Raw genomic sequence first — 20,149 nt, forward strand, 5'->3', positions numbered from 1 at the left:
ACACATTCAAATTAACTTATCCTACTGGTCCTAGACATTCATTATAAAAAATATTTTAAAAACAAAACACAGGTAATATTATACGTTTTTAAGATAGATAATTTTATAGCTTAGATAATGAGATAATATTTTATATAGCTTAGACAATTTTATAGCAATAATATAAAATTAATTACACAATAATTTTATAATGTCAAAAAGAAGTTTAGCATATAAATTTTACACTTTCTATATGTCAAAATGGTCGAAACATGCGATTACAGTACAAACGTAAATGTCTTCATTTCTATTAACTGTAATGTATGCAAAAGATAAAAATAATATTTACAATAAAATGAGTTAGTCAATTTGAAAATTAAAGAAAATCTTTTATAAAATAGAAAGTCTTTTATAAAATAAAAGCGTTACCTGTTACTCCACACAATTTTGTATGCACATTTAAAGAAAGAAAGATAAATATTTTATTTCATATTTAATGCCTTATCCTATTAGTTCAATCAGCCAGGTTTAATACCAGATTTAACACCAAAAGCATTCAATCGCGAACTTATCGCTTCAAGAGACTATTATGAACTGATGGCTCTGTTGGCATACCTGACAGTATATAGAAGGTACGTAGTGTTATATAAATAACGTCTTGATTATACGTAGCACAGGATATCTTACATATCGACAGAAGTCAATAAGTATAAACTTGTTTATGTTTTTTATTTCATTTTCGTATATGAAGCATTTATTTATAAAAACAATTTTTGTAAGAAACTATTCGTGAGAGAAAATTAATTGAAGAATTATAATCGCGCTTATACTTGTATGTATTGGCCGATCTTTTTTAATTAATATCTCGAAATTTTACGTGGTGGTTTTCAAAATGATATAGGATTCTTTAGTTCAGTTTTGCGATATTTACTTATGATTTTACTTTGTTGCGAGATACTGGAAACACCTTGTATATGTATGGATCTGTGTAAAATAAACACATGTAAATATATAATCAACATCTGTTTATTAAATTTACAGAATAATACAGAAAAGTAATACAATATAATATGTATTATAATATAATATTAAAAATATCAATACATAATATTCATAATATGAATTATATTGTAATGTAATATAATAATTTTATACAATATTATACAATATAATATTTTTATACAATATTATACAATACAATATTTTTAATATTATATTGTGCAATTATAATATTATATTGATTAAATACAATTAAACAATTATTAATTCCTATATGACATTAGTGAATAATTAGTTATATACATTTATAGATATTATTACAATCATTTATGCTGTATTTTTAATTTCTAAACAGTTAATATCTTAAAGATTTCGTTATTCAATTGTTAAATAAAGATCGAAAATAATTTATCTGTTTTTCGATCTCCGACCAGCGTGTTTCTATTTTGTATTCAATACTGGGAATGACTGAATTTTTCAAATACTTTTTTACAAATTTCTTTATCTAAAATGGATTTTTAAATAATTATTATCAATAAATGATTTCGTATTTAATAATTGCACTGTCACAAATACAGAGTATCATTATAAGCAGAATTAAAGAAAAATGTTATATAAAATATAGAAATCTGATTCATTTAAAATTTACCTCATCCAACTGTTCCTTAGAATACGCACTGTTAATTATAACAATTAATGTCGCAATCTTATTGACTCTCCTATCAAGAATAAAACAATATTATAACTAATTCGTACAATAAATCTTCACATCTATGTGTAGCATATCTTTATTAAATAATATCGTCACCTGTGTATTATTGTTTCGTAATTACTTAATAAACTTGTAAGCATGTACTTAGTATTCCTCTCAAGAACAGAAAGGAAAATATTAGCAGTTAAGGCATAAGCTCGCTTTATCGATTCAAATTGAATATCAGATACATTATACCAAGATTTAAATATAATATCTGATATTTTTGTTTCTAAATAATGGATTATAATTTTAGAACTTTTACTATAAGCCAAACATTCTAATATTTTATCATTTCCTTTTATATAATCATTAAAAACTTTATTCCATGTATCACGATTTGCCGTTTTCAAACCATTGCAATATGTCCACCTCTTCCATCCAGGCAAAAGTCTACAGAAGACAGACCAGAAAAGAAATAAAAATCTTCTAATCGAAATTGTGTTAATAGTTTCTTTAGTATTTTATAAATAATTTTTTGATATAAGTGATAACTAATTTCTCAAACATATGTAGAATATAAAAATATCCTTATAAAAAGAATCGAATATTTTGAATATTAGGAAAAGAATTACTTGTTTTTTTCAGGATTTGCTAGATGCCATTTCAAATAACTCCTAGATTTTACTTCGCAACGATTTTCATTTATAATACATTCCTACTTTGCGAGTTCTTGTTTTAAACATTTAGTATGATCGTTGATGTGACTTTCGTTAAGCAGATTCCAATTACTAATTCTAAACTTCTGCATAAAATCAAACCTTAGCACTCCCTAAAATTTAATAACTATCATTATATTTAGTTAATTCATTATTTACAAGAACAGATATAATGTACGCGCATAAACGTTTTTACTAAATAATTTTCTTTCATATTTCTCTAATATTTATGTGACTTCGTAGCATCAATATCATAATAAGTAGATTAACCAATTTCTTATTTGTGTGTGAATAATTGTGTATATATTTTATCATCTAAATAGGTATGGATTTTATATCATTTAATGAATCTTTAACACACATATCGATATATAAAGTATTTCATAAAATTGTGCTAACGTTCGTGAGTGAGTAGAACGCAATAGACTGAACAGAAAAATTCTCTACTATTCTACAATTTTCGTAATAATTATTGAAATATTAATTAAAAATGTGAATAAGCGCGCGTTTCGCGAGACTATATCGTAGGATATGCGCGATAGGTGTGCCAGCGGCGAATGTCGCATAGCAATGAAAAAACAAGAGTCGAGACACGCGCGATCAAGCTTTACGAGACACTTTGTATATATATTTTAGTCTGTGCATATTGATGTATCGATTGATGTATCTATTTTGATTATATGATTTTTACTTTTTTAATTATTATTTTCTTAATTTAAATCTGTGGCGTATCAAATATAGATTTTAAGTATTCTAAACTTTAAATATCAATTTCTTTTATAAAACAAGCATTTACAAGTGGATTATTATATATTATATTAAATTATTATGTGTTGTATAATGTAAAACAATTATCTTAAAATTATATAAGTCAATTTCTGTGCAAAATATTTGTATATTTTTAACATCGTAAACATTCGAATACTACGAAAGAAAATTAATATAAGAAAGATAATTGTGTTATATACTGTGTTCTATAATTTCCTGAAACTAATTAAATATTAATTACACAATTGATCAACAATTATCATGTAAATACTAACGTATTATTATTATAGAAAAATAACTTGATGAAATATTCAAAATTTATGTGATTATATTAAATATAAAGAAAAAATATATAACAAGTATGTAACATAAGCGCCTTTTGAATTTAAATTTCTGAATTTTGGTACAAAACAAATTAAATAATAATGTATAATTAATTTTTTTTGTTCAACTCACTACATATATCTATTTTTAAAAGAATTCATTATTATGATATGAAATCGTTGTATTATGAAATAGATAATTGATGTAATGGATAATTTTTTTATAAAAAAATGTAATTATATCTATATATATACCTTAAATTCAGGATAGAAATTTAAGAATGGAAAGATGTTCGACAAAAATTCAAATGCTTTGAGCATAGGATACCATGCTATATAATCTCTTTCCTGTGGCAAATAAGAAGCGAGTTCCCAAAATGCGGAGAATTCAAGTTTCTTCTCTATCGCAAAATGAAACGCATCATTGATGATTTGCGTTCGATTGAGAACATGTATATTACTATATTTTTCAGAATTTAAGTATTATGCAATTTTTCGCCAGTTCGCAATATCATAATTTACGCGATAGTATCCTGTTATAAAATAAATTACTTTTGTTGATTATTAAATACTTTAATATGATATATATTAATTATAAACATATTTCGTGATGTTAAAAATATTACGAAATTAAATATATTATTATAATTAGAGATGTTTGCATCTTCCGTTCTTATTATGTAACATGAAGGCTGTATCAGCAATTTTACATATTACAGCAAGAAATGAAAATTTCAAATATATTGTTAAAATTTTAATATTCTTGCAATATCTTTTGTTATATCTTATATTATATATATGATATTTAATACATCTTATGATTATTTTTAATTAAAATTGATATCATATATGATATATATGATATATTATAAACATATATATGTGTGTATATGTATATATATATATACATACATATATGTGTGTGTGTGTGTGTGTGTGTGTGAGTGTATGCATATGTATGTATATGAATACCTGTTACAAACTTCTACAGTATGTAGAGGGTTCAAAGTAGGTTAGTTTTTAAAAAGGAACTCATGTCCGGAAACGCACCGTTTGCGATCTACAGACTGGAACTGTTGGTATTAGGAAAATTAGTATTAGGAATAATTCTCATAATATCTTTATTTATTTACATTACACTGCAAAAATGTTTAGCAATGTCAAAACAGATGGCTACAATAATTGCTCATAATGACAACGAGAAATCCAAATGACGTCTAACATTTTGGAAAGAGTGTACCAGAACATGCTTCGCAGGCTGCAATGCTTGCATCGAAGTTGGTGGTCGTCATTATGAGCAATTATTGTAGTCATCTGTTTTGACATTGCTAAACATTTTTGTAGTGTAATGTAATCAAATAAAGTTATTATGAGAATTATTCTCAATACTGAACATACCAATAGTTCCAGTCTGCAACTCGCAAACGGTGTGTTTTTGGAAATGAGTTCCTTATTAAAAGTTGATTTACTTTAAACCCTCTGCATACCCTACAAGTCTGTAACAGATATTCATTAACACCATGTGTCTATATATATATACAGGGTGTAACTGAAAAAGCGTCCACGGAGCAAATAGCGTTATTTCTGATTAAAAATCGAATTGAAAAGTCCTGAACCATTTTTTTCTATAATGCTTAATAAAGCGGTAATTATTGAGTAAAGTTACGCCAATAAGCACCGACCTTTAGCCTCATTGTCGAAATTTTCTTTAAGGAAACGCTTTTGACAGAAGAAATATGATTTTTAATGCAAATTAAAGTTTTTCACATTATTACGACGCATAAGAATATTGCACGATAGCGGCATAACATAGCGCTGAAACGGCGGAGCGCTCACGCACACTACCAGGCGCGCGGCTCACTGACGTGCGCCTGTCTAAAGGTCGGTGCTTATTTACTCAATAATTACAGCTTTATTAAGCATTATAGAAAAAAATAGTTCGGGACTTTTCGACTCGATTTTTAATCAGGAATAACGCTATTTGCTCCGTGGGCGCTTTTTCAGTTACACCCTGTACACACACACACACACACACACGTACGCGCGCGCGCGGATGTATGTATATATGTATGTACGTATGTATAATAATTGAACAATTCTGACAATTTGCATATATATATATATATATATATATATATATATTCTTATTAATATATATTAATATATATTTATTAGAGTATTTATGTCAGAATTTGTCGTGACTGAATAAATAATAATTTTAATTTTTATATTACAAAGATTTTAGAGTGTTTATATTCTATGTTTATAAAACTACATTCTCCAAATTATTCAATTTATTTTATTTATTATTTAGAAAATATAAATATCTATTATCAAGCATCGCGACGCCAAGTACATAAAAAAACTGATAAAAATTGGATCCGAGCATTGAGAGACACTGTTCTCGACGCGGCGCTACCAAGTAGCTTATCCGGAATTTTACATCAAATTGACGTCAACTAAACTTTCGATTGAAATATTTCAGAAAGTAAAGCCGTAATTAAAAATTTAACGGCATTTTTCTCATATTTTTTTCATTTTCCATCGCAAGGTTCAGACTCATGAACGTATCTTCGCACGCACACATTCAAAGCGATTTTGTCCTTCAAGCTGCGTTAATATCACGCATATATGATTATTCGCTTTAGTGTGCAAAAATGCTTTAAGAAACAAAACCATTTATGTACATGTGTTTGCATACGTGTGATATGTGTATATGTGTGTGTATACGTGTGAGAGATTAATTTATCGCATAACAATTTTCAAAAACCTCTTGGGGGTAAAATCTAATCTATCTCGAAAACGGTATCACAAAAATATAAAAACTGTGCCGTAGATAAGACTTCTGAAGAGAATAATTTATCGTATTATAACAATATTCAAAAACCATCCCTTGGGAGTGAACTTTAATATCTAGAAAACCTTGTAAAAATACGCGACTTACCCTTAGTAAAGATTTTTAAAAATGCGTATATATTTTTTGCAGAAATAATATAAATTTTTACAAAAAAAGATGGTGATATCCCTCTAGAAACAACCTTATAACGGTAAAATAAAATACGTCAAGTATATAAAAAGATATCTTTAAAAAATCTAACATATATTTTCTGTAGAAATAATATTTTTTACAAAAAGCAGTGAGATCCCCTGAAAAAAACCTTATATAGGTAAAAAAATACGCCAAGTACATAAAAAAAATCAAAAATTCTAAAAGAGATAAAAATAAAATATTTAAAAATCGATATGAGATCAATACTATTAGCCATGTACAATAAATTATGTGATATTAATTCGTAATCGATACTAAATGAGTTAAGATTACTTTAATTCCTAAAAATTCCATTTTTTATATGATGTATATAATTTCAAAAAGTTTTACACAAATTCTAAATCGCATAAATGACCTTCAGGTCGAAGTAAGATATGAAAACTTGGCGTGCCTCGTATTTAAATCATATAGTTTAAAACAGGAAAAGCTAGATTTTTGATGGGCCCAATGTAAAATTTAAAATATGTATATATATTTTTTTTTTCTTAATACAGCGTTACATTTTTATTAAAAAATATAAAAAATATATAGCAGATATTATCGTTGGCGCCAGATGTGTTCCCATGTGTTACACTTTGCGGTAATCATTGTGCCATGTACAAGGTTCATCTAAAACAAAAAAATTAATTGATTCTTAAAATAGATTATAATCTAATCTTTGTCGTAGCCTACTTAAAAAATTATTTTATGTTATTTATATTGTAATACTTAGAGCTTCATTGATTATTAATAGTATATGTTATTGAATAAATTGTATATGATTATTTATGATTATGATTTATGATTATGATTTATTAAGATATTATAATTATATTTTGATTATATTTCATTTAGAGATGTTATTAACTTTAAATATTTTTTAAATAATTCTAAAAAAAATTATATTTAATTATATATAAATTATCAATTATTTTACTATGTAATATCTGTGTAATATCTTATTATGCAATGACTATAACAAATGTGAATTATCTACCATTATCTTATCAATATATCTTATTAGTATCATACTACACAGAATATTGCAGCAATATTATTAATATTGTTGTAATAATGCAACAACATTGGAATATTGTCGCAATATTGCTGCAATGTTCTGTGCTGTAGGGAGTATTTATTACACGTCATTATTACTATTAATTTTTAGGTTCAAGATTTGCTTATATGCAAACCAAGGTTGGACTTGTAAGTCTTCTGTCGAAATTCAAATTCAAACTTGATCCCCGAACTATGGTCCCGTTAACTTACGATCCGAATAGCCTTACACTTACGCCCAAAGGAGGTGTATATCTTACTATAAAGCCGTGATAAAAAAAATAATAAATGAGCATTCTTAAATATATTTAAATTTACTTATCCAAAAATATTATATATATCTCATACAACACAGAAGCTTGCAACAACATTGCTGCAATGTTACAGCATTACTCATTGCCTTATAATGTAACAGAAATATTGCAAAGACATTATTTAACAATATTATTTCAGTAATGTGCAACAACATTTTCAAATAACAAAAATGTATAATAGTGTATTACATGTGTTTCTTCGCTTGCCGCGACGCGACGACAAATTTAACTAACTCGTATTTAAATTTTCATCATAAAATGGGTAAAAATAAAGTCTTCAAAGGATTGATAAAGGACTAACATAAGATCTAAAGTATATCTGTTTTCTTTTATTTAATTTTTGATGAACTGACTTGATTTAAAGAAATTTGTTTAATGATCTGGATCCCTTATTGGAATTCAGAATATTAAATAGATTATTTGAAACTAGACGGGATAAATGGCTAATAGTCCATTTATTGCGTGTATTAAAGTATTTTTATTGCCGAGTGTATGTAAGATAGTCGTATATAAATTATCGAGATAAGCATTAAATAAGAAATATTTAATAAAAAACTATTTCATAAACAGTTAATAGATTATCCTTTTCTCTCTCTCTCTTTATCCGTTATAAATATTAACATTTACCTTACTGCCTGCCAAATAAAATATATTTGGTATAAACGTGTTTTATTTTTAATAGTTATTTTAACATTTTTGTTTTCTTATATTATGAAATATGTTAAAAAATCATATAAAAATTTCATATTTTATATGTCATTATTATTTTATTTGCTATTATTTTTTATCTCAATTTATTTCGTTCATCATTGATTGACAACTTTTAAATAATTTAAAAGCAATTAAGCATATGACTTCTAATTTTCTTTATACCGAAATGAGAATTTCATTGTTACTGCATGTCCGTAACAATTAATCTACTGCTTTTCCAATAAGAGATTCTAAATATTAAACAAATTATTTAAAATTGAGAGGATAGATAGGAAACTGTTACATTTATTATTTGAAGCGAAATGACAAAATTTAATGTTTTTATAAATTAAATCTCGAATTTTAGGCATTAAATATAATTTTCTTATTATTTGCTTTAGTAAATTTAGCCTTATTATTAATATCATATTCCTGAAAGTGCCTGAAAGGGAACAAAAAACGAAAATGCTCCATACAGTAAAAATTTATTCCAATAGCTTACAATCTTACATTTTTGGCGAGATTTCGTAATTTATATAATGAAATTTATTGACAAATTCAAATGTTTTCTCACATTTCTGTTTAAAGATATGAGTAATTGCGCAGCTATGTTCGTGCAGAAAACGTGAAAACATAGAATTCTATTTACCATTCGTAAATTTGATTTGACATCTATATCGGCATTTATGCCACCCAAATTTTAAACATTAACGCCTATATGTGATTAATAATGAGCTCTCTTATATGCGATACGATTATTCCAATCGCAATCTCTTTTTTATTTTTGTTTTTCATTGTGTTTCAATGCAGTGCAATGACTTGGAAAATGTAATAGCGTTTGTGAAAAATATATAATGGTAAGATTTAATTCATGTCAAGTAATTAAGGGGAGAGACATACACCCAGAATACGTACTGAAAATGACTCTATTTTCACGAATTTTTTTCGTGGAAAGTATTAGGATTATTAAGACACATGAGTTTTACTAATATATTATATGTATATACAGGGTGTCCCGAAACTAACGCTTGATATTTTAAAGACAGATTCTCTGGCCAATTTAAAAACGAATTTTCCTCAGCGAAAATGTCGAGGGAGATCATTATCTTTTGCATATTCCCAATTTTTGTCATCATGTATCTTTCTAACTAAGCCTTAAATTAAAATTCTATTAAAGTAATCTCTACCTAAAATTAACTAAAGAATGTGACTTTATTAATATTTTATTCCCATAAGCCTTAGTTTGCGAAAAACCCTTTATTTTCAATCGTTTATAACTCGAAAACTATTAGTGCCGCAACATTTTCGCTGAGGAAAAATCGTTTTTAAATTGGCCAGAGAATCTGCCTTTAAAATATCAAGCGTTAGTTTCGGGACACCCTGTATATATATATATTTTTTTCTTAATGCAGCGTTACATTTTTATTAAAAAATATAAAAAATATATAGCAGATATTATCGTTGGCGCCAGACGTGTTCCCATGTGTTAATCACTTTGCGGTAATCATTGTGCCATGTACAAGGTTCATCTAAAACAAAAAAATCAATTGATTCTTAAAATAGATTATAAATCTAATCTTTGTCGTAGCCTACTTAAAAAATTTCCAATATTTAAAAAATAGCGTTCACCTGAATCTGAAGGTGCGAATTTTCGCCTAAAAAATGGATCGCTTATTGGCAATGAGAAAAAAATAATAAAAGACATAAAAAACGGCTACGACAAACACCGCATAATTTTATGCTAGATAAGTAGCAAAAAATTAGAATGCGATTCATCCAGTGGTTCTCGAGATATTTGATTATCGTTTTTGAAAACACAGTTTCGAGAAAAACGCATTTAAAGTTGTAAGTATACTTTTAAACAATATATCAGTGATTTTTTTGAGTTACATGGAATCATTTACTTTAGAGCCATATAGTGAGTCCGCTGCAGACATGTGGCAGCCTGTATCAATTCAAGTTTGGCTTCTCTACGAGTAATCTTGCCTCCTTCGTTATGTCTTGAACGGTACGTTCCACTCTTATTATTCGCGAATTATCTGCTGAAGCATATTGATGCGCATTGCTTGCATGAATTAATTTACAATAGTGGTTTTAAATTTTAAATCCGAATCCGCGTGTACTTTTTGCTTTGAATGTTATATCATCATCACAATGTTTACTTTTTACACACTCAGATATTGCCGTGAAATAAAGTTTAATATCCTGTATCCAATATTTATCTTTTCTAGCACTAACGCATTACTAGCGTTTTTTTAACATTTAGCAAAAAGAAAATGAGTGCAGATACTATGGCGCTTGCCAGGTAAACATTCACCCGCCAATCGTGAAGTCGAGCGCGTACCTGTTCAAAACGCTATCTTTTTTATTTTTTTTAATTTCGACTTGAAACTTTAAGGAAATATTCTTAAGATATTATCAAGCGACGCGGTAGCGTCGTGACGCCAAGTACATAAAAAACAGGATCCGAGCATTGAGAGTCACTGCGGCGCTACCAAGTAGCTTATCCGGAATTTCACATTATATAAACTTTCGATTAAGATATTTCAGAAACTAAGACCTTAAGAAAAAATCTAACGGCACTTTTATGATATAATGTGGATACAAGCTTTCGATTGCGATCAGTTTGAATAAAATCGGTGCAATCAATCCCGAGAAATGATGATCGCATGTCAAAATTGTGACATTTTACGTTCTCCCGGATTTTCTTCAGTCTCACGTACGTATGCTCGCACGCACACAAGCAAAGCGAGTTTGGCCCTCAAGCGGCGTTCATACCGCTGCGTATACGATTGTGCATTGATATGTACAATGCTTTAAGAGACAAAATCATATGTGTGCATGTGCATACATACGTGTGATATGTATATATATGTGTGTACGGACGTATGAAAGATAAATTTTTAAAGTATAGTGCGGAATAGTGTAACAAGGAAGAGAAGTGACACGTTAAGCAATCAGGTTATTAAACACAGATTAATAATAAATAAATAAAAATGATAAAAATAAAAATAATAATAATAAATAAATAAGTAAATAAATAAAACTATAGTGCGGAACAAGGAAGAAAAGGTTATTATCAAGCGGCGCGGTAGCGTCGCGACGCCAAGTACATTTATTATATAATAAAAACACAGACTTGTGTGTGTGAGACACTTAACAACAATTAAGTGGATTGTGAAAAATTCATCAAAAGATAAAAATATTGTAAAATTTTTTTCATTATTTAGACATAATATATTTTGACATATTATATATTAATCTTAATAAAGAGAATAGACAGTTATCATTTTGTGGAATATAATTATGTAATTTATAATTATATATATATGTGTGTGTGTGTGTGTGTGTGTATAGAAATTTACATATTTGACCGCGCGACCATAATTATAGTTACATAGACATTTATTACATTTGCCTGCGTAGACAAATATAGTTACGCAGATATATTCCCTACATGTATAATGATAATTATATATATACGTGTATGTGTGTATATATATACACACACATACACACACACATATATAGTGTGTGTGTAGAAATTTACATGTTTGACTGCACAACCATAATTATAGTTACATAGATATTTATTACATTTGCCTGCGTAGACACAAATATAGTTACGCAGAAATATTCCCTACATGTATAATTATATATATAATTATACATGTAGGGAACATGTATAATTATATATATAATTTATATATATATATAATTATACATGTAGGGAATATTTCTGTGTAATTATATTTGTGTCTACGCAGGTAAATGTAATAAATGTCTATGTAACTATATTACTTATGGTTGCGCAGTCAAATATGTAAATTTCTACACACACTATATATGTGCGTGTGTATGTGTGTGTATACACACACACACACACACACACACACACACACATATATATATATATATAATTATCATTATACATGTAGGAAATATTTCTGCGTAACTATATTTATCTACGCAGGCAAATGTAATAAATGTCTATGTAACTATAATTATGGTTGCGCAGTCAAATATGTGAATTTCTCTCTCTCTCTCTCTCATATACGTAACTCACATGTTTCAATTATATAATAACAAAAATAACGGAAAATAAAAAAAACAAAATAACGAAAAAAATAAACTCTCATATAAAATATGATATAAAAAAATATAAAAAACTAAGAAAAAATAAAGAAATAAGAAATATCAAACATAAAAAATAAACAAATGTATAAATATTAACTATTTTCTATCGTAATTTCTTTCTTTTAATGGTCCTCTTTGATATCTGCCCCGTGAATTGCCCCAATGATAATGAGCTGCAGATAATTGGTATCCCTCCAAAAAAACCTTACAAAGGTAAAAAAAATACGCCAAGTACATAAAAAATATTCTACCTTGTATGCAACAAAATGTTTAATGAAAAAATATCCCTAAAAATAATTTATAAATTGCAGAAAAGATATAAATAAATTTTAACAAAAAGGTGTGAAATCCCTCCAAAAAAAACCTTACAAAGGTAAAAAAAATACGCCAAGTACATAAAAAATATTCTACCTTATATGCAACAAAACGTTTAATGAAAAAATATCCCTAAAAATAATTTATAAAAATTTTCCTTCAAAAAATATATATAATTTTCCTAAAAAAAAAATCAAAATTAAATATGAAATCAATAATTAATTAGCCAAGTACATTGAAGCAATTGATAATTTAAAATATTTGTCACAAATTCAATCTTGCATTTATGTATTATAGATTCTGGACAAAATGAAAATTATTTTCAAAATAAATTCCATACTTTGTATGATATATAAAAATACATTATTATGTGTGATCCAAATAAATATTTGTACAATATATGAAATAGCATTAATATATTGCGGGTTTTATATTGCAGATTACAAACTCATAAAGCTATTTAATACTTACCCCATACAGCACAGAACATTGCAGTAATATTGCGGCAATATTGCAATGTTGCTGCAATGTTACAACAATATTAATAATATTGCTGCAATATTCGGTGCTGTATGTTATTGCAATAACATCGATTGCATTAATCGCCAATTTTAAATTTAAAAGAGAAAAACTAATCGACTTGTTTTAAGATCATAAGTTTTATTAAGTAGACCTGGAACTAAAGGATTTAAGAAATTAATAAAATTACAAAAATTTGACCCGAGTCGTATTATAATTTACACATTTTTATTTTTTTATTATTAGGAAATATTTAATTTTGAAATTAATCAAGCTTTGCCAAGTAAATTCGGAACTAAAAAAATTAAGACCAAAACAACTTAGAAAAACTTAGCGTGCTCGGGTTGTATAATTCACATATTTCTATAATTGAAATTAATTACATGTATATAATTCGCAAACTTTGTAAAATTATGTATATTTGTAAATTTGTAAATATGTGTATTATAATGTGACCCGAGCACGCCAATATTAATAATATTATTAATATTGTTGTAACATTGCAGCAACATTGCAATATTGCCGCAATATTACTGCAATGTTCTGTGCTGTATGGGGTAAGTATTAAATAGCTTTATGAGTTTGTAATCTGCAATATAAAACCCGCAATATATTAATGCTATTTCATATATTGTACAAATATTTATTTGGATCACACATAATAATGTATTTTTATATATCATACAAAGTATGGAAATTATTTTGAAAATCATTTTCATTTTGTCCAGAATCTATAATACATAAATGCAAGATTGAATTTGTGACAAATATTTTAAATTATCAATTGCTTCAATGTACTTGGCTAATTAATTATTGATTTCATATTTAGTTTTGATTTTTTTTTAGGAAAATTATATATATTTTTTGAGGGAAAATTTTTATAAATTATTTTTAGGGATATTTTTTCATTAAACGTTTTGTTGCATATAAGGTAGAATATTTTTTATGTACTTGGCGTATTTTTTTTACCTTTGTAAGGTTTTCCTTGGAGTACTATTATACAGGGTTTACCAAAAGTGTGGAAACCCCTTAATATTTAGAAAAATACGCATTTTAAAAAAAAATGTTTCATACAAAAGTTATAGGGTTTTATGTGGCGCATTACACAGCAACATTATTATGACCTCGAATAGCGTTGTCAAGGTTATGTGAAGGTCACCTCCAACTTTTTAAACGGGACACCCTATATGCTTTTGCATATTCTTGTAGCTCATCTCGAGAGCTTTCCAAACCACTAGAATTAAGTTAGTTTTCATTAAGTACTTTCCGAGTTATGAGGCTTGAAATCATTTCTTAATTTTACATAAACCATAAAATATCTAGTAAAATATTCATTTTTCGATTATCTTACCTCAATACTTTTATATACAAAATAATGAGAGGAATCAACTGGTGTAAAGAAAAAATATAGTTGTTTTTAAGAAAAAGTATGTAATTTGCAATTAACAATTACATATTTTTTTTGAAACATTTGAGGTCATAATAATGTTGCTGTGTATTGCGCCACATAAAATCCTATAACTTTTGTATGAAACATTTTTTTTAAAAATGCGTATTTCTCGAAATATTAAGGGGTTTCCACACTTTTGGTAAACCCTGTATAAGAAAATGCAGAAATTGAAAAATCGTTTTTTCTGACCCATCTGGGTGTATGTTTTCCCTTAAGTCTTCGAAAATAGTAGCAGTATCGCTTGAATATTAGTGTTCGATAATCATAAAAATCATCTGGAATTCAATTTCGCAAATATTTCAAATTATATTCTATAACTCGAGGATTCAAATTTAACGGGCGTCAAGAATCTTCTCGAGCTTTCGACCCTTCACAAAAACGCGACCGTTCCCGTTATCTCGTATTTTTTCTTCGACCGAGAAACGCTGATTATAAACATTGACAACAACAACATCAACCGTCGACAAAATAAGAGAGGCGTATGGGCATGCGCGCCCATACGTCACGATCAGCTGATTGCCAATCAGCTGACAGAAAAAGGTTGCGCGCATGACAATTAAAGAATTGTCTACCTTAGACCTCATCGGCGGCCAATTACGCGCGGCGCCATGAGGTCACCGCTAAAGCACAAAAATTATTGGGCCACGTCGCTACGGGCCCAAAATTCCGCTCGCCTTATAACGGGCACCGCACGCGAGCAAGTCGAAGTCTCGCACTTTTCGTCAAACCGCTTTGTTAAACCGCTTAGTTAAACCGCATAGTAAACCGCATTATACGATCGCTTACTCTCTTGGACTTTCCGCAATCTCTTAGATAAAACCGCTGATTAACCGCATTATACGACCGCTTACGAATTCGGAAAACGCTTTTATATCGCTGCATCGCTCGCGATTCCGCTCGCGAAGACCGCTGTTCCGCGAATCACTCAATCGCTGCACTAAACACTTGTCTTTTAAGTTTGACTTTAATAAATGTCACTTTTCGTTTTGTCAAACGTGGCGCACTTTTTTTACTGAAAGACCTTCCGCTCTTACTGTCCACTGTCGGATTCGCTCGCGAACATTTTTGGTCCTTCGAGCCGGATTTATCATCCTCATCCGCAGTTTCGTGGGTGACATCCACAGTGCCGATCAGTTTTGTGCAGTGAGTTTTCTGTAAAGACAAGAAATCAGTTACAATGAGTGCCGATCTGAAGGCTTTGTTGGAGGCTCAAACCGACATTCACGGACGAATGTCTCGCTCCGTGGACAATCTCCGCAAAATGGGGGTCAACAATATCACCCTCGGCGCCATTCAAGCTCGTCTTACCATCCTCGATAACCTGTGGGGAAAAATCGAGGCTCAGCACGAGCTCATTCTGGCGGCTCTGAAAGAAAGGTACCATGAGAGTGAGTACGCCAAATCTGATTTTATTGATGTCGCGGAGAATACATAAGTGACGCAACGCAGCACGCTAGCCAGTTATGCCGAAAAACTCAAGGGCGAAGCGCCTACCGCGTCCAAAAGCGAGCCAGGTCCAGAGCAAGCTCCAAGAACCTCGTTGCCGCGCATCAAACTCCAGACGTTCTCGGGCGCATACGAGGAGTGGCCCGCGTTCCGCGACTTGTTTCTGTCAATAATCGGCGACAACTCGTCCATATCCGCAGTGGAAAAGCTCCACTATCTCCGCTCCTGCCTCCAAGGACCTGCGGAAAGTTTAATTCGTCCGTTATCTGTTACCGGGAGCAACTATGAGCGAGCATGGTCAATCTTAAGCCGACACTTCGAAAATAAGCGAGAACTTATCCGCTCCAACTTCGCCGCGTTCACCGCCGTGCCGAGGATGAAGGCTGAGACCGCCGACGAGCTGAGCCGAATCTTCAACGCAGTCACCACCGCCGTCAACGCGCAGGAGAGCATCGACAGGCCCATTGCCTCCCATGGGATGGACCTCTTTAACTATCTAATTGTCGAGCTCTTCGATCCACAAACTCGGCTCGAGTGGGAGTCCTCAACGTGTGACTCCATCGATCCGCCGAGCCATGACACCTTGACGGACTTCATATCCAAAAGGATACTCACCTTGAATGCCGCCAAGCCAAGGTCTGCCGCGAAGTCCGAAGACGCCGCACGGTCGAAGTCGCACTTCACACAGCACACTTCCAACGCCTCCAAGTGCGTCGTGTGCAAGGGAGAGCACTCACTCATGCAATGCTCACAATTTAAGGCAAAGTCCGCGAGCGACAGGAAGTCCTTCGTGGAAGCCAACAGGTTGTGCTACAACTGCCTCGGCAACCACTTCATGGCGCAATGCCAGTCAGTCAAGACGTGCGTCTTGTGCCAATCACGACACCACACTCTGCTGCATGATGCGTACCAGTCATCAACGTCCACCGAGGTCAGTTCACTCTCCGCTGTGCTGCCAAAATCAGATCATAAGGCGACCCTCCTCGCCACCGCCCGCGTGACCATCGCCGACTCCAGGGGGAAGCCTCAACCTGTCCGCGTCTTGGTCGACCAGGGATCCGAAGTCTCTCTCGTCTCGGAAGCCCTGGCACAACGCCTCCACTTGCCGCGAGCCCGCTCCTCGATTGCGATTGCTGGGATCGGAGGAGCGCCATCCAGAGCCACTCGCGGCAGAGTCTCATTGAGCCTCTCTTCTGAGACGACCGGAGCTACTCTCTCCGTCGTCGCGCACATTCTGCCGTGCCTCTCATCGTACTCCGGGCCGACGGTACGAAACAAGTCCACCTGGCCGCATATCCGCGGACTCTCTCTGGCTGATCCACGACCTTTCGACCAGGATCCGATCGATCTTTTGCTCGGCGCCGACGTCCACTCAGCCATCCTTCAGGATGGACTCCGCAAGGGCCGTGCGGACGAGCCAATCGCCCAGAAAACGACTCTGGGCTGGATCCTGTCAGGAGGCAGCAGGACCACTCTCCGCTACCGCAACAGCTCCGCCAACCTCGAGCTGAACGAGCCAGTTCAGCGACCCCGAGAGCAGGGGAAGGAACTGTCCGCTCCTGACGCTCTCACACCGCTCTCACTTCTCAGTCAGTGCACGGCGGGCGGGATCCCTTGCAAAAAGAGGACCGCCACCGACGACAGCATCCTGGCTGGAGTCCCGCAGGAGAAGCTATCAACAAAAGGGTCAAACCGCATCACACTAATTGGCTGCCAAGGGCAAGGTCGCCCCGGCGAAGCCAAGATCGTTGCCGCAACTCTAACTGTGCGCGTCCACCCTCACACTAAATCTGTGAACTCACATCCGCACTTTTCTAGGTCCATCCGCAGTATTCAGCGACCGGGTCAGCCATCCGCTGCGGTGGATGACCCCAGCCGGGCTCCTCCAGGACGAAGCCTTCTGGCCACGCAACAGCCGCGACGTGTCCGACGGAGAGCTTCCCGAGCATCGAGCCGTCGGATCGCTCAACGCCGTCGGCCAACCGTTCACCGAGCCCGAGACGACCCTCCGCTCTTCATCGCTGCATCGGTTTCTGCGAGCCACTGCCGGGTGTCACCGATGGCGACACAACGTCCCACTGGTCAGCTTCCTGGGGCGTACAATACGACGCAGCCGTCACCTCCGGACACGCGAGACCGCCGCAACTTTTAAAGTTCTTTGTCTCGCGTTACTGTTCATTCATACACATTGTATATATTGTATATATTGCATCTGTCCGTCACATTCATTCCGCGTTTTGTTTATCGTGTCTGTGGCCGCGTTATCCGCAACACTACTCACCGCGCATCATCAAGTGATGAAAAAATTAATCGTCGAATTCTCGTTACACCGCACGCGATTAATTTCTAGAATCACTTGTTACAGCACTTCACATTGCGATTCGTGACGTTCACTATTCCTCAATCTCACTACACTCGCGAGATCATTCACTAAAATCTCACTGTCCATTTTCTCATTATTTAACACTGTATAAATCTCATTACACTCGCACGTTACTATTCTCGCGAAAGACTCGAACGAACTGAACAACACGTGTCTTGTACCACGTCACGCATTCCATTTATGATCACTGTCAATAATTCATCAATTGGACCGTTCGCGACATCTGCCCGCGCCCGAACACTCTCGCAAATTTCGTCACGTACTGACGAGGCGGGCGGGATGTTCGAAAATCATAAAAATCATCTGGAATTCAATTTCGCAAATATTTCAAATTATATTCTATAACTCGAGGATTCAAATTTAACGGGCGTCAAGAATCTTCTCGAGCTTTCGACCCTTCACAAAAACGCGACCGTTCCCGTTATCTCGCATTTTTTCTTCGACCGAGAAACGCTGATTATAAACATTGACAACAACAACATCAACCGTCGACAAAATAAGAGAGGCGTATGGGCATGCGCGCCCATACGTCACGATCAGCTGATTGCCAATCAGCTGACAGAAAAAGGTTGCGCGCATGACAATTAAAGAATTGTCTACCTTAGACCTCATCGGCGGCCAATTACGCGCGGCGCCATGAGGTCACCGCTAAAGCACAAAAATTATTGGGCCACGTCGCTACGGGCCCAAAATTCCGCTCGCCTTATAACGGGCACCGCACGCGAGCAAGCCGAAGTCTCGCACTTTTCGTCAAACCGCTTTGTTAAACCGCTTAGTTAAACCGCATAATAAACCGCATTATACGATCGCTTACTCTCTTGGACTTTCCGCAATCTCTTAGATAAAACCGCTGATTAACCGCATTATACGACCGCTTACGAATTCGGAAAACGCTTTTATATCGCTGCATCGCTCGCGATTCCGCTCGCGAAGACCGCTGTTTCGCGAATCACTCAATCGCTGCACTAAACACTTGTCTTTTAAGTTTGACTTTAATAAATGTCACTTTTCGTTTTGTCAAACGTGGCGCACTTTTTTTACTGAAAGACCTTCCGCTCTTACTGTCCACTGTCGGATTCGCTCGCGAACAATTAGCTATAATAAATAGACTATTGCATTGACTTTAATTATATATAAATAATAATAATGAATACAATCTTTTTATGTATTAATATACATGTGTATAATTATTGGCTATAATATATTATACACACTCTCACATACCATACACAATATATACTCCTCTGAGCTCGTCTCTCCCTCTTTCTCGCGATCCGATAAAAATCTCTTTCATGGATAGATATAAATCTTAAACGACGTCAATCTGATTCG

General features: G+C 32.8%; 1 pseudogene; it reads right to left on the reverse strand.

Moving 5' to 3' along the window:
• Positions 1 to 1,357: 1,357 nt before the first annotated feature.
• Positions 1,358 to 3,800, reverse strand: LOC145975035 (uncharacterized; annotated as a pseudogene).
• Positions 3,801 to 20,149: the final 16,349 nt, after the last annotated feature.

The sequence above is a fragment of the Camponotus vicinus genome, unplaced genomic scaffold, assembly GCF_025532165.1.
Source record: "Camponotus vicinus isolate PSW18456_S1 unplaced genomic scaffold, iyCamVici1.0 SCAF_7, whole genome shotgun sequence".
In the NCBI taxonomy this organism is placed as follows: domain Eukaryota; kingdom Metazoa; phylum Arthropoda; class Insecta; order Hymenoptera; family Formicidae; genus Camponotus; species Camponotus vicinus.